Here is an 11,223-nt window from a genome sequence, read left to right on the forward strand (position 1 = left end):
AACTTGCTTACTGACTCCATACCTTGTTTACTGATTCTGTACCACAGAAACAGAAGCTCTGTATTAGCAGGGCTGTGTCTGCTTTGTTCAGCAGTCTACACTCCCATTTTGGTTGCAAGAATATCATTGATACTCAGAAAATAAGGGTTGATTATGAAGAAAGTCCAGCTGTGAACGATCAGGCAGAAACTCCTGGCCACTGACCATGGCTCTGGGCTGTTGCTTAGGTGTTGGCTCTGAATAAGGCTAATTGCTTCAGAGACTCTTCAGATAATGGTAACTTTGGTTTATAAGAAGAGACCTTTTCCAGAAGGTAGTGCTACTTCCACTTTCTTTGATTTGGCCTCCTGAACTGTAATGTGTAGTGAGAGTTGCCATCACCTAAAGTGCCTCTGATGCAGTTAGCTTTATTCATAGACGATAAATTAATTAACAGGCTAAGGGTGACTCTTTGGCAGATTTGGCATTTCATGCTGAGATGTCAGCTCCTGAGGAATGATTCCCTGCTACCCTTCACTGTTGAGGGAAATACGTTCCTAACACTTGGATATGGGACCCCAGTTTCCCACTAAAACACCATAATGGCAAGGCAATCTGCTCCCTATTAGGCTTAATCCAAAACAAACACATTCTTAAACCCTAAGAGTTAACTTGGTAACTGTGCTGTGTGGTTTTAACCACTGTAGTGGCAATAGATGGGAGGAAGAGGTTCATTATGGTCCAATGAAAATGGAGCCCTGAGAAGACTTCTTACAGGCAAAATACAGCTGATCCTTGAAGGGTGAGCAGGCGCTTCACTGAAGATATTCAGATAGTCAAAGATGTTTGAAATACTTATCTCTCTCATGGGTGAGATGCAGCACACGCATGCAGCACATCAAAGATGTATGGAAGATAGAAAATATCTCATCTGTGAAAGCTTGCAGCTGTTAAGAAAGACAAAGCATGCAGACCACCTGTTCAGAAAGCCCAACAAGAGGGGGCGATTAGCAGGCATAACCAGAGCAAGGTGTATATAACCTAAAGTGTGTTCGAGATAAAGGAGAAAGATACACACCACAAATGGAAGGATCTGTAAATCAGGTTTGCTGTGGCAGCTTCCTAGGGAGGTGAGAAGGCAGAGGCAGGAGCAGAGCTTTCTGAGACCTGCTGCCATTCACTCCACCCAGTGCAGTCTGAGCTTTTTGCAGTTACAAATTAGAGCTAAAATTTTTGTCTCCCAGGGCTACTGGGCAGGTTAAACAGCATGGCCTATGGAAAGACACTGGGGATCTGGGGAAGTACCAGCAGGGCAATAAGCATCCTCTAGAATGCACACTAAACAGATCTCTGGTCCATAACCAGGAAGGGAATCAAAATTTCTGCAAAAGCCATCTGGCAATCTGCATGGTGAGCAGATGATGCTTATCAGGGAAATGCACTCACAGGAAGAATGGTGTTATTTACTTCTGCTCTCAAAATGTTCCAGTTCATGTGAGCCACAGAAATGCTCATATCTCCAACAGAAGAAAATAGCTGGGAAATTCAATTCTTGGCCACTGAGTTCTAGAATGGGAAAACCTGAGAACCACAAGTTCACAAAAGACAGACTGATGTATTTTGGTGGCATCGCCCTTAATGGCATTCTTCTTCAGTACTGTCTATTCTTTCTCTAAGTCTCAATTATTTTTATCAGTTTGAGGCATAAGAACAAATGGAACATCTCCGATGAATCCGCTAAAATGTAGTCAGACCGGCAGATCTATTTTTAATGCCCTATTAAAATAAGACATGGTACAATCTGAGACCGACAGTGACTGCAGCAACAAAAATAAAGCTCAAAGAAAGTACAATAAGGCACAGAATGAGAACCAATCCTCCCACTCCACAGACCCACTAGACACAAATTAGAAAGGTAGATCAAAGAAAAATAAATGAAAATATTTTCTAAAAAAAGGTGCCTTCCTATAACCCAATGTTGCCATTATCTAATACGCTTGATTGCATTCAGTGCCAACAAAGCAAACAATTTAAGGGTGTCTCTTGCAGTTCTTGACCTGAAAAGCGGTCCTCAAGTAAGAAGACCGAAGCAATATAGACTAATGACAAACGTAAGAGCAGCAGGCCAACAGTCATCTCGCACCTCGATCCCATTCTCCCAAATATTTAACATCTCCATGTAAATAAAGACATTTGCAAGGACTATAGCTGAGAAAGGAAGTCTGAAGACCAGAAAGGCAAATATGTAGGCGACCCTCGGAGACCTGAAGCAGTGCGGTTGCAGCCTGAAGCTCAATATGGACTCGGGGGACTGGGACCACGGAGGACGCCACCGAGCTTCCAAAGTTTCCTTACCCAGCAACCTAACCAGAGGGCTCTTGCTGCAATCATGATCCGCGGTTTTGGAGCCCCTGTGGCTTCTGATCCGCCAGCCTTCAATTTTCCCCTTCCCCATACCACACCTTTTCTAAACAGCGCCTTTGAACGACAACCGCCCTCCCTGCCACCGCTCCGTCCTCAGCGCTTTCCCCTCCCCCTACTGCTTCAGCTGAAAATCCCAAAAGAAGGTGTTCTGGGTTTATTTTTGGTCTCCGGCAAGCGCTTTTAAAGTAAATGCCAAACACCAGTACGCATGGTGCTGAGGTCGTCCACAGCTGCGGAGCCAGCCGCTGCAAACAAACTTTCTCTCCAATCTAGAAAATTAACGGCATCTGCAACACTGCAAATTTGTTCCCCTGCCGGCCAGTCCCAAACGGCGCTTGTTTCGTCAGGTCTGGCTGCAGTGTGGCGGGAAGAGGAGTCTCCCAGAAAAACTTTCTTATCTCCGGAGACCTTAGCCCATCAGACCCTTCGCTCTAACCGGCACACGGAACCTACTGCAGAAAACAATAGCGGACCCAGCAGCCAGGCACCGCTAGCGGCTTGCCCAGAACCCAGCCTCTTGGGTCGGGGATAGAAGGTGCCAGAGCGGGTCTGCACGACTCCCGCCGCCCTTCTGCCAGCCCGCGGGGCCGCTCCCCAGTGCTCCCCCAGGAGGCTGCGGGTCCCTGCGCCCCGTGGCCTCTTTGTGCCACCTCCTACGACGGGCTCTGGAGCTGGCAGGCTGGGAGCCCGCACTGAGAGCGCAGCGTGCTCTCTGCCCTCAGCCTCAGAAGCTCCGAAGCCTGCGAGGCCCCCAGGCGCCCTGACCCGAGTCGGCAGGCGGCTCCCCGCACCCTCGGGCCCCCTTCCCCGGGCCATGCACACGCGCCACACCGAGAACCGCGGGGAGAGTTACCCGCCGAGGCCCTGGCGCGACGACCGCCCAGGCGCGTCAGGCTCCTGGCCCGGCCCGCTGCTGCTCTCCGCCCGCCCTCGCGGCTCGCTCCAGCCGACTGCTGCCTCCGCGGCGCCTGCCGCATCGAGCCGCCGAAGCCCGCGGCCAGCAGAAGCCAGAGGAAGGTGGAGCGGCCACGAGTCCTCTCCTTGGACCCGGCCCGGTAGCTGAGGAGGGCGCGGCGGAGGCGACGACGCACGGAGTCCCGAGGTGAGCACCGGCTCCGCGAGCCTCCCGCCGCGCCCGGGTCCGGATCCCGGCAACTGCGCCCAGCGCGTCCGGAGCTGAGGGAAGCTCCTCCCGCCTAGCAGCTGGCGCCAGATGCGTGGTGTCCGCGGCCGCCCACGAGTCAGCGAAGGAAGGTGCAATGCGCCGGCAGGCTGCGGGGCAGGCTGCGGGCAGCTCCGTCCCCAGGGGCGGCGATGCGGGGCGCAGAACCCGGCCCTACCTTGGGGCGGGGGTGGACTCCAGCCGGGCGCCCTCTCCGGGCGTCCGGGATAGGAAAATCACCGCGAGGGGAGGGCCAGGGAAAGGCGGCGGGTGGCCTCAGGACAAGGTAGGAGGATCGATTTCCACAGCCAAGACGACACTCCCATCCCTCCCCGGTTTGTTTGGAAAACTGCTGGAGCGAAAGTGAGGGGCGGCCGGGTCCTCCTGTGCCTGGCTGGCTGGCGGGCTGGCGGGCGGCAGGAGGAGGAGGAGGTACAAGGCTGGTGGCAGCCAACGCAGTCCGAGCGACTCCGGGCGCGGCGCTGGGTTTGGACCCCAGCAGGAGGAGGGGTGCTCAGAGTGCGCCAGAGTCCCTAGGAGACCAGAAATGTGTTTGGCGCTTTGTCTTCTGATGCTGTTTTAGGGAAAAGCACGAATGTATGGAATGCTTAGTCTCCCTCCTTCCTTTCTGGCTGCAGCGGCTCTCCCTAGAGGAAAGCCTGTCGTGATAGTGATCTCAGATTTGGATAGCTGGGGGTGCTTTTTAAATGTCGGTGTTGGCCAGGTAGTTCATAGTCCCTGCAAAGTTCAAGCACTGTGCGGCAGAATCAAGTGCGGTCAAGTGACTCCCAAACAGAAAAACCCCCGTGATTCGGGGCTGGCCAGGTATTAAACAGGGTACAGAGCCCTTCCTCTGCTGTGGCCTTCCTGCCTTCCTCTTAATTATAGTAACAGACCTCAGAGGTCACACTTGTTATTTCCCCAGTTGCACTGATCAAAAACACAAAGGGATTCTAATTGCTACAACTTAACTGGCCTTAACTCACACAGATTTTGTTGTTTTTTTTTTGAGAGTTCAGCGCTCCTCTGGACTAGATTTTTCTTAAGGCCCAGTTGGCTCTTTTGCTTTCTTTCAAGTTCCTAGTTGTTCTTACCTTGTGATCTTGAAATTCACACTGGTATTTCACTTCTCCCCTCTGGTTCTGGTAGACCTTGGCAGTCTACACAGTGGAGATCATCTGCTGGTCTCCTGTGGCACTTGTGTGTCCTAGTCAGTCCAAGCCAGGGAAGGCAACTGCTCTCCCCATCCTGTCTGAGACTGCCCCCTCTGCCTGACCTTCAGGGTACTAACTGGCACAGGGCTTGCCACAAAAAAAAAAAAAAAATTCCAGGCAGTGCTCACTGTGAACCAGCCACCCTCATATGTCATAGCCTCTTCCCTCCTTTTGGCAGAAGTGAAGAAACGGAGTCCTTAGGTCGGTCACAACCCCAAGGCCACACTGTGTATACTGAACTCATGATTCAAACCAAGGGACTAAGATCAAAATCAGTTTTCAGGATGTTTCCAGTGTGGCGCTCTCTGTGGCTGCAGTCTTTGATCTTCCCTGACTGAGAGTGGATCATTGTATAGACATTCAATTGCTATGATGAAAACATTTTTGAGTTAACAGGATTTAACAAGATGATGAAATTGCAGGGTTTTATTTTTTTTAACCTTTCTGGACTGGTGTTTTTCATCATTTTGGGGGGGAAATTTTTTTTTATTAAAGATTTTTTCTTTTGAAAGGCAGAGTTACAGAGGAGGGGGAGGGGAAACAGAATAGGAAACCTATCTGCTAGTTCACTCCCCAAAAGGATGTAACAACCAGAGCTGGGCCAGGCCAAAGCCAGGAACTCCATTTGGGTTTGTACGAGGGTGAGAGGGACCAAGTACATGTGCCATCTGCTTTCCCAGGCACATTAGCAGGGATCTGGATTGGAAGTGGAGCTGGCATGGAATACTGGTGTTGAGACAGTGCTTTTCCTGTTGTTCCACAAACCCGTGTGCTTGGGGGAAGTGTCCTCATGTGGATCAACCGTTTAGCAGGAGATTTATTCCAATAATAAGAAAAGAGAAGACCATGGAGAAGGAAAGGGCTCCTGGGAAAGACAAGGCCTTTTTAAGGCCTCTGAAGTCATAATATTTAGGCAGTGTACATGTCCATAGGGGTTGGTACTGCTTGGTAGGCTTATTTTCCAATATAAATGGTACATTCTTCTAGAAATAAAATGTTTCATGGAATTCAGTGTCTGTGTACCCAGTAACAAATAGCAGCCAGGCTTTCTACCTAACCAAAGGGCTTCAGACAGCATGCGGAGACTCCTCATCTAGAATAAAGCCAAAGAAAGTGGTATTTCTTCTTCCCACTCAATTTAGAGTTCACCTGCCAAACTCTTATGTCCTATCTGACGCATAGATGCTATCTGTAGGACTGATTTTGAGAATATCCACTGCTTGTAGAAGAGGCCTAAACACAAGCTGTGGTGGCAGCAAGACGATGAGATCAGACCATAGCAGGTGAGTCCAGAAGATGCCCATAAAGTGACAGATCACTTTCTTCCGTAACTCTGTTATTATAAGTTAACAACGAAAAGAAGGTTTGATTTAGTTTCAAGGTTTCTCAAGACTTGAGTTTTTCAGGATTTTTTTTTTTTTAAGGTTTACTTATTTTTTATTGGAAAGGCAGATTTAAGAGAGGATATACAGAAAGAAACATCTTCCATCCACTGGGTCACTCCCCCAGTGCCCACAACAACTAAAACTCGGTTGATCTGAAACCAGGAGTTAGGAACTGCTTCTGGGTCTCCAATACAGGTGGGTGCAGGATCCCAAGGCTTTAGCCCATCCTTTACTGCTTTCCCAGGCGCTAAACAGAGAGGTGGATGGGAAGGGGCAGCCGTGACATGAACCGACATCCATATGGGATCGCCGTTGATTGCAAGTCGAGGATTTAGCGACTAGGCCACAACACCAGGCCCAGTTTTTCAGTTTTAAACAATACCTGGCTTAAGAATATATTTGACTAGGGGCCCGACGGCGTGGCCTAGCAGCTAAAGTCCTCGCCTTGAACGCGCCGGGATCCCATATGGGTGCTGGTTCTTATCCTGGCAGCTCCACTTTCCATCCAGCTCCCTACTTGTGGCCTGGGAAAGCAGTTGAGGACGGCCCAAAGCTCTGGGACCCTGCACCCGCGTGGGAGACCCGGAAGAAGTTCCAGGTTGCTGGCTCTGGATCGGTGCAGTACCAGCCGTTGCAGCTCACTTGGGGAGTGAATCATCGGACAGATCTTCCTCTGTCTCTCCTCCTTTCTGCATATATCTGACTTTCCAATAAATAAATAAATCTTAAAAAAAAAAAGAATATATTTGACCAAACTTGCCAGCCTTGTCTTTGGTTTTCTTATGGTTTTGTCTTTTGTGTACAGTTGTTTGAAGAACACGTATGTCTCAAAATGACAAGCCACAGTACCTAAGGAGCCTAAATTTTGACCTAGTGCTATGATACTGCCTACGTATGGAAAAAAAGTAGTACCTTAGCAAAAAAAGCAGAACACTTTTTCTCATCTCTGCTTCAGAGCTGGGTCTCAGCTCTATATTGCTTTATGCAAAAATCTGTTTTGATGATTTTCCTAGAATTATAATCGTACACAATGCTTTCAAGGCTACAAGAAAATTTACTTGCAACTTCATAAACAATGATGTCTCTCTTTCCAACAGTCTTGTCAAGGATGAGTGGTTTCAGTAGCTCAGGTTCAAAACGTGTGCCATGTTTATTCTCTTTTCATGGCCTGGAGGGTGAAGGGAGATCGAGATAGGACTGGTGCTAAGCACATCTCAAGCTTGGAAACATATGCAACTCTGGTGTGACAGAAGCCATAATTAAGATGATTCAAAAACAGTTCTAATAGATTATTAAAAAGATTATCTAAGACATGTAAAAAATTCTTGTAGGGGGTGCTGTGGTGGCATAATGGGCTAAGCCAACACTTGGCAGTGCCAGCATCCCTTATGGGTCCTGATTCCTATAGCAGGTTCTCTAAATCCAGTCCAGCTCCATGCCCCTGCACCTGGGAAAGCAGAAGATGGCACAAGTGATTGGCCCCTTGTACCCATATGGGAGAACTGGAAGATGGTCCTAGTTTCTGGCTTCAGCCCTGGGTGTTGCAGCCTTTTGAGGAGTGAACCAGTGGCTAGAAGTTCTCTGTTTCTCTGTCTCTCCCTCTCTTTCTGTGGGTGTGCCTTTAAAATAAATAAACAAATCTGAACAAAATAAAAAGGACAGTCCATATGTAAGAAATCCATAGAAGAAATACAAATAGTTCACAAGCATGTGTAGAGATTTCCTGTTCTTCTATATTTAACCACATTTAAGAAAAACCAAACAATGAGAAGATTGGCAAAATTCAGAGACGGATGAGAGCCAGTGTGGCTGTAGGTTGTCAGAAGCCCGCATGGAAGTGCAATGAGTTTCTGCCTTTTATGAAGTGGCACTAAGGTGATTGCTATCAAGGCTGTTTGAATTCCAGCATCCTAATTAAAGATTCTTAGCTTTATTTCTTGGAAGATACTTTAGCCTAAAACAATTAGCTACTTAAGAGGGAGAGAGAAAAAGAACTTAAGATCTCTTCGGCTGTTTCCTGGCTACTCTGTTCAATGCTACCAGAAAGACTCCTAGGTGCTGAATGGCTCCCTGCAGACTAGGAGAAGCTGAGGCCCTGCTGGAGCGGTGTGGGAGGTAGTCTACCAGATGGCAGTATGGTGGACCACATTGCTGAGAGCATATAGTTATGGGGAGGGTTGGAAAACTAGATGATTGTTCCAGCTTATGGCCCCTGACCCACAAGAGAGAAGTATTCCACTATGCCCTTCTGTGTCTCATTTCTACTGCAGATCTACCAGTAATCAGTCTAAGTATTGTGGGTGACTTTGAATGCCCACTGGGAATCACTAATTATACTTCATAGTTTTAGCCTTTAATTTTGTCTGTCTCAGGTGGTTTATAGAGCTGGATGTAGGTTATTTCACTTTGAGTAAGTGTACAAACACTTTTAAATGTTTGAATTCCACGATAAGCACTTATTGACTTTGTAACTGGAAAAACACCAGGATTTTCAAAATGTCTTACACTGCAGGATTTTGTATGTGCACCTGCTTATAGATATATTAGACTGAGCTTTATTTGTTCTGGAAGGGAGATTGCTTTTCTGAGAAGTTGTAACCAAAGATGTTGTATATATACATATTTTGAAAAGCTGATGTAATGGTGTGCACCATTAACATCAGAATTTTGACAGTGACAAGGTTTGAAATATTGATCATTCTCAACCTCAGAAATAAAGGAACTGTTTACGAGCAGGTTTTCAGGGAATTCCACATATTGCAAGAATTTAAGACATTGATGACATATGAAGTTGATGCTAAGGAATCTGCCAGAACCACTCCCCATACTGACCTGGAAACACTCCCCCAGCTTTGTGCCATTCCCTCTGCAGGCAGAGGACAAAGGAGTGTGTGAGGTGGGCAGTACCTGGACACACCCAAATGTGAACACACATGTATTGCATTCTTGCCAGACGCTAGGCGATTTTACACAGACTATATTGTTTATTATGAACATCAACTCTGCTGCTAACAACGACCCTTGTTCCCATTTTTCAGATGAGGAATTGAAGACTTGAGGAAGTTAACTCTTTTGTCTAAGGATTCAGAGTTTGTAAATCTGATACTAAGTCCAGAATAAGCTTTAAAACCCTCTTTTCTCACCCATGGTGTTATACTTTTCCGTTCACAAGATGAATGAAGTAAGAAACATTAGTAATTATTATTATAGAATGTCTCATTCCAGGAAACACTTGCAAGAGCAAATTGAATGGGAGTCCCACAAAGCCTTAAATAGCCTTTTGTGAATAGGTGACAATCTGAAATTTGATTGTGGTCATTTCCAGTTTTCATCATTCTAATTCTAGTTCCCTAAAACCAGATGTAAATTACTGAAACCTTTCCTTTGGACTTCCCTTCATCACTCTTCCTGGTGAACTCAGTGCTTTCTTTGGCATATGAACTCACTTAAATAAATTGTACTTTTATGGTAGCCACAGTAGCCAAAGCAGTAAATACAATAGCACCAGACTCACCTTAGAATTAAACATGCTCAGTAGCTTCTGGGAAGTATGCAAAGCTGGTACTTCACTTTTTCATTTCTGTTTCCTACTGTAAAGTTTATTACACTGCATCACAGAGCCATAGGTACAAGGAACCACTTGCTCTGGACTAAATATATCCTCTCCATATAGAGTATTTCTTACCCCTGTAGAGTGGCATGAAAGTAAGGGGCTTTTGCATGATAATTATTGGCTCATGAGTAGGAATAGTTTTCTTGTGTAAGGGGCACCAAAGACGTCTCTGCCCCTATTTCAACCATGTGATGATATAAGAAAATAGAAGTTAGTGTCATGGAATGAGACTCTTTCCAGAGCCCAAGCACAGAGGCACTCTGATCTCATATGTGCAACCTTCAGAACCAGGCGAAGCAAAAATCTGGTGTCTGTAAGCTACCCAGTCTGTAGCACTTTATTATAGCAGTCCAAGTGACTAAGACACTCTTGTGACCAAAGAAAGTAGAAATAAAATGCTGGAATAAACTTAAACTGGCAGTTGTTTCCTGGTGATTGGAAGTATTCATCTGGTTCACTACAGTATATATTTATTTATTCATTTACAGTGTGTATATATATATATATTTACTATATCTTCTTGCAGCCCTTTTAATGGGGGGGTGGAGATATTCAAATTGCCATATGGGAGCAAATTTTTCAAATGCTGCATGCTAGTAGAAATGACTATTACTTGTGACAAGCCCCATTTTGATATACTGGCTGTCCAAAGAGTTATCCACAGTGCTTCAAAAGCAGCACACATTGATAACTTTAGCCATCATCATTGTTTTATTACTATCCCAGAAGGTAAAGTGTCTTCTAAATCCTTGCCAAGGAAATAAAAAGGAACCTATATAATTGGATTTTTACTTGGTGAGAGAGAGGAGAGTAGGCAGTATTTACCTGGATGTCTCTGTGCTTTCAGCTAATAAATGTAAAACATTTTATCTGAGTCAAATTGAAGGTCTGCAATATTTGATATCATTGTTTAAGATCTTTACTGACTGTAGACCACAAAATATGACACTCAAGTCGTGCTGGTTCCTGTAGAATTAAAGGTAGTGCCAACTGAGAATGTCTCTAGCAGACACAATTTTAATTTACAGTCTGGAATACAACAAAGTGCTAATAGCAAATATTTAAAAATTGCCTCTAAATTTCACTTAACCCCAAGATGATTCATGGATTGATTTGTGCATCTTGAGAAGATGTGCATGTTCCTCATGCCTTGTACTCTTACTACCTACAGTCCACTTTTATTCTATATGTGACATCTCTACAAGATTCGCTGACCTAGCTCCATACGGGGACTTGGAGATCTCCTTTTTCTTCTTATACCTCATTATTGTGCCTGAAACTACTTTCTATGCATTCCATTCAACATGTATTCATCAGCACCCATTGTATGAAAAGTACTTCACAAAAAGTCAGCAAATCCCAAACCAAACCTCAGTCTTTAACTTCTTCATTGTGGTCCATGATAACGCTTTCTACTCTCATCTACCCCCTTGCCCTCCTGGAGCA

The 11,223-nt window shown here is 45.9% G+C and overlaps 1 protein-coding gene across 3 annotated transcripts in view; it reads right to left on the reverse strand.

The window, feature by feature from the left end:
- ST3GAL6 (ST3 beta-galactoside alpha-2,3-sialyltransferase 6) overlaps positions 1-4,863 on the reverse strand; it is a 65,368-nt gene extending 60,505 nt beyond the window's left edge. Inside the window, exon 1 of one of the 3 annotated variants that reach the window (XM_040980591.1) lies at positions 4,660-4,863. The gene's annotated coding sequence lies outside the window, so the exon portion shown is untranslated. Of the gene's footprint in view, positions 1-3,256; positions 3,690-3,743; positions 3,762-4,659 lie in introns of those variants that run through there. The other 2 variants (XM_040980593.1, XM_040980587.1) reach the window with 2 other exon arrangements.
- Positions 4,864-11,223: the final 6,360 nt, after the last annotated feature.

This window comes from Ochotona curzoniae, unplaced genomic scaffold (genome assembly GCF_017591425.1).
Source record: "Ochotona curzoniae isolate NIBS_2020 unplaced genomic scaffold, NIBS_Ocur_1.0 contig_3498, whole genome shotgun sequence".
Taxonomy (NCBI): Eukaryota; Metazoa; Chordata; class Mammalia; order Lagomorpha; family Ochotonidae; genus Ochotona; species Ochotona curzoniae.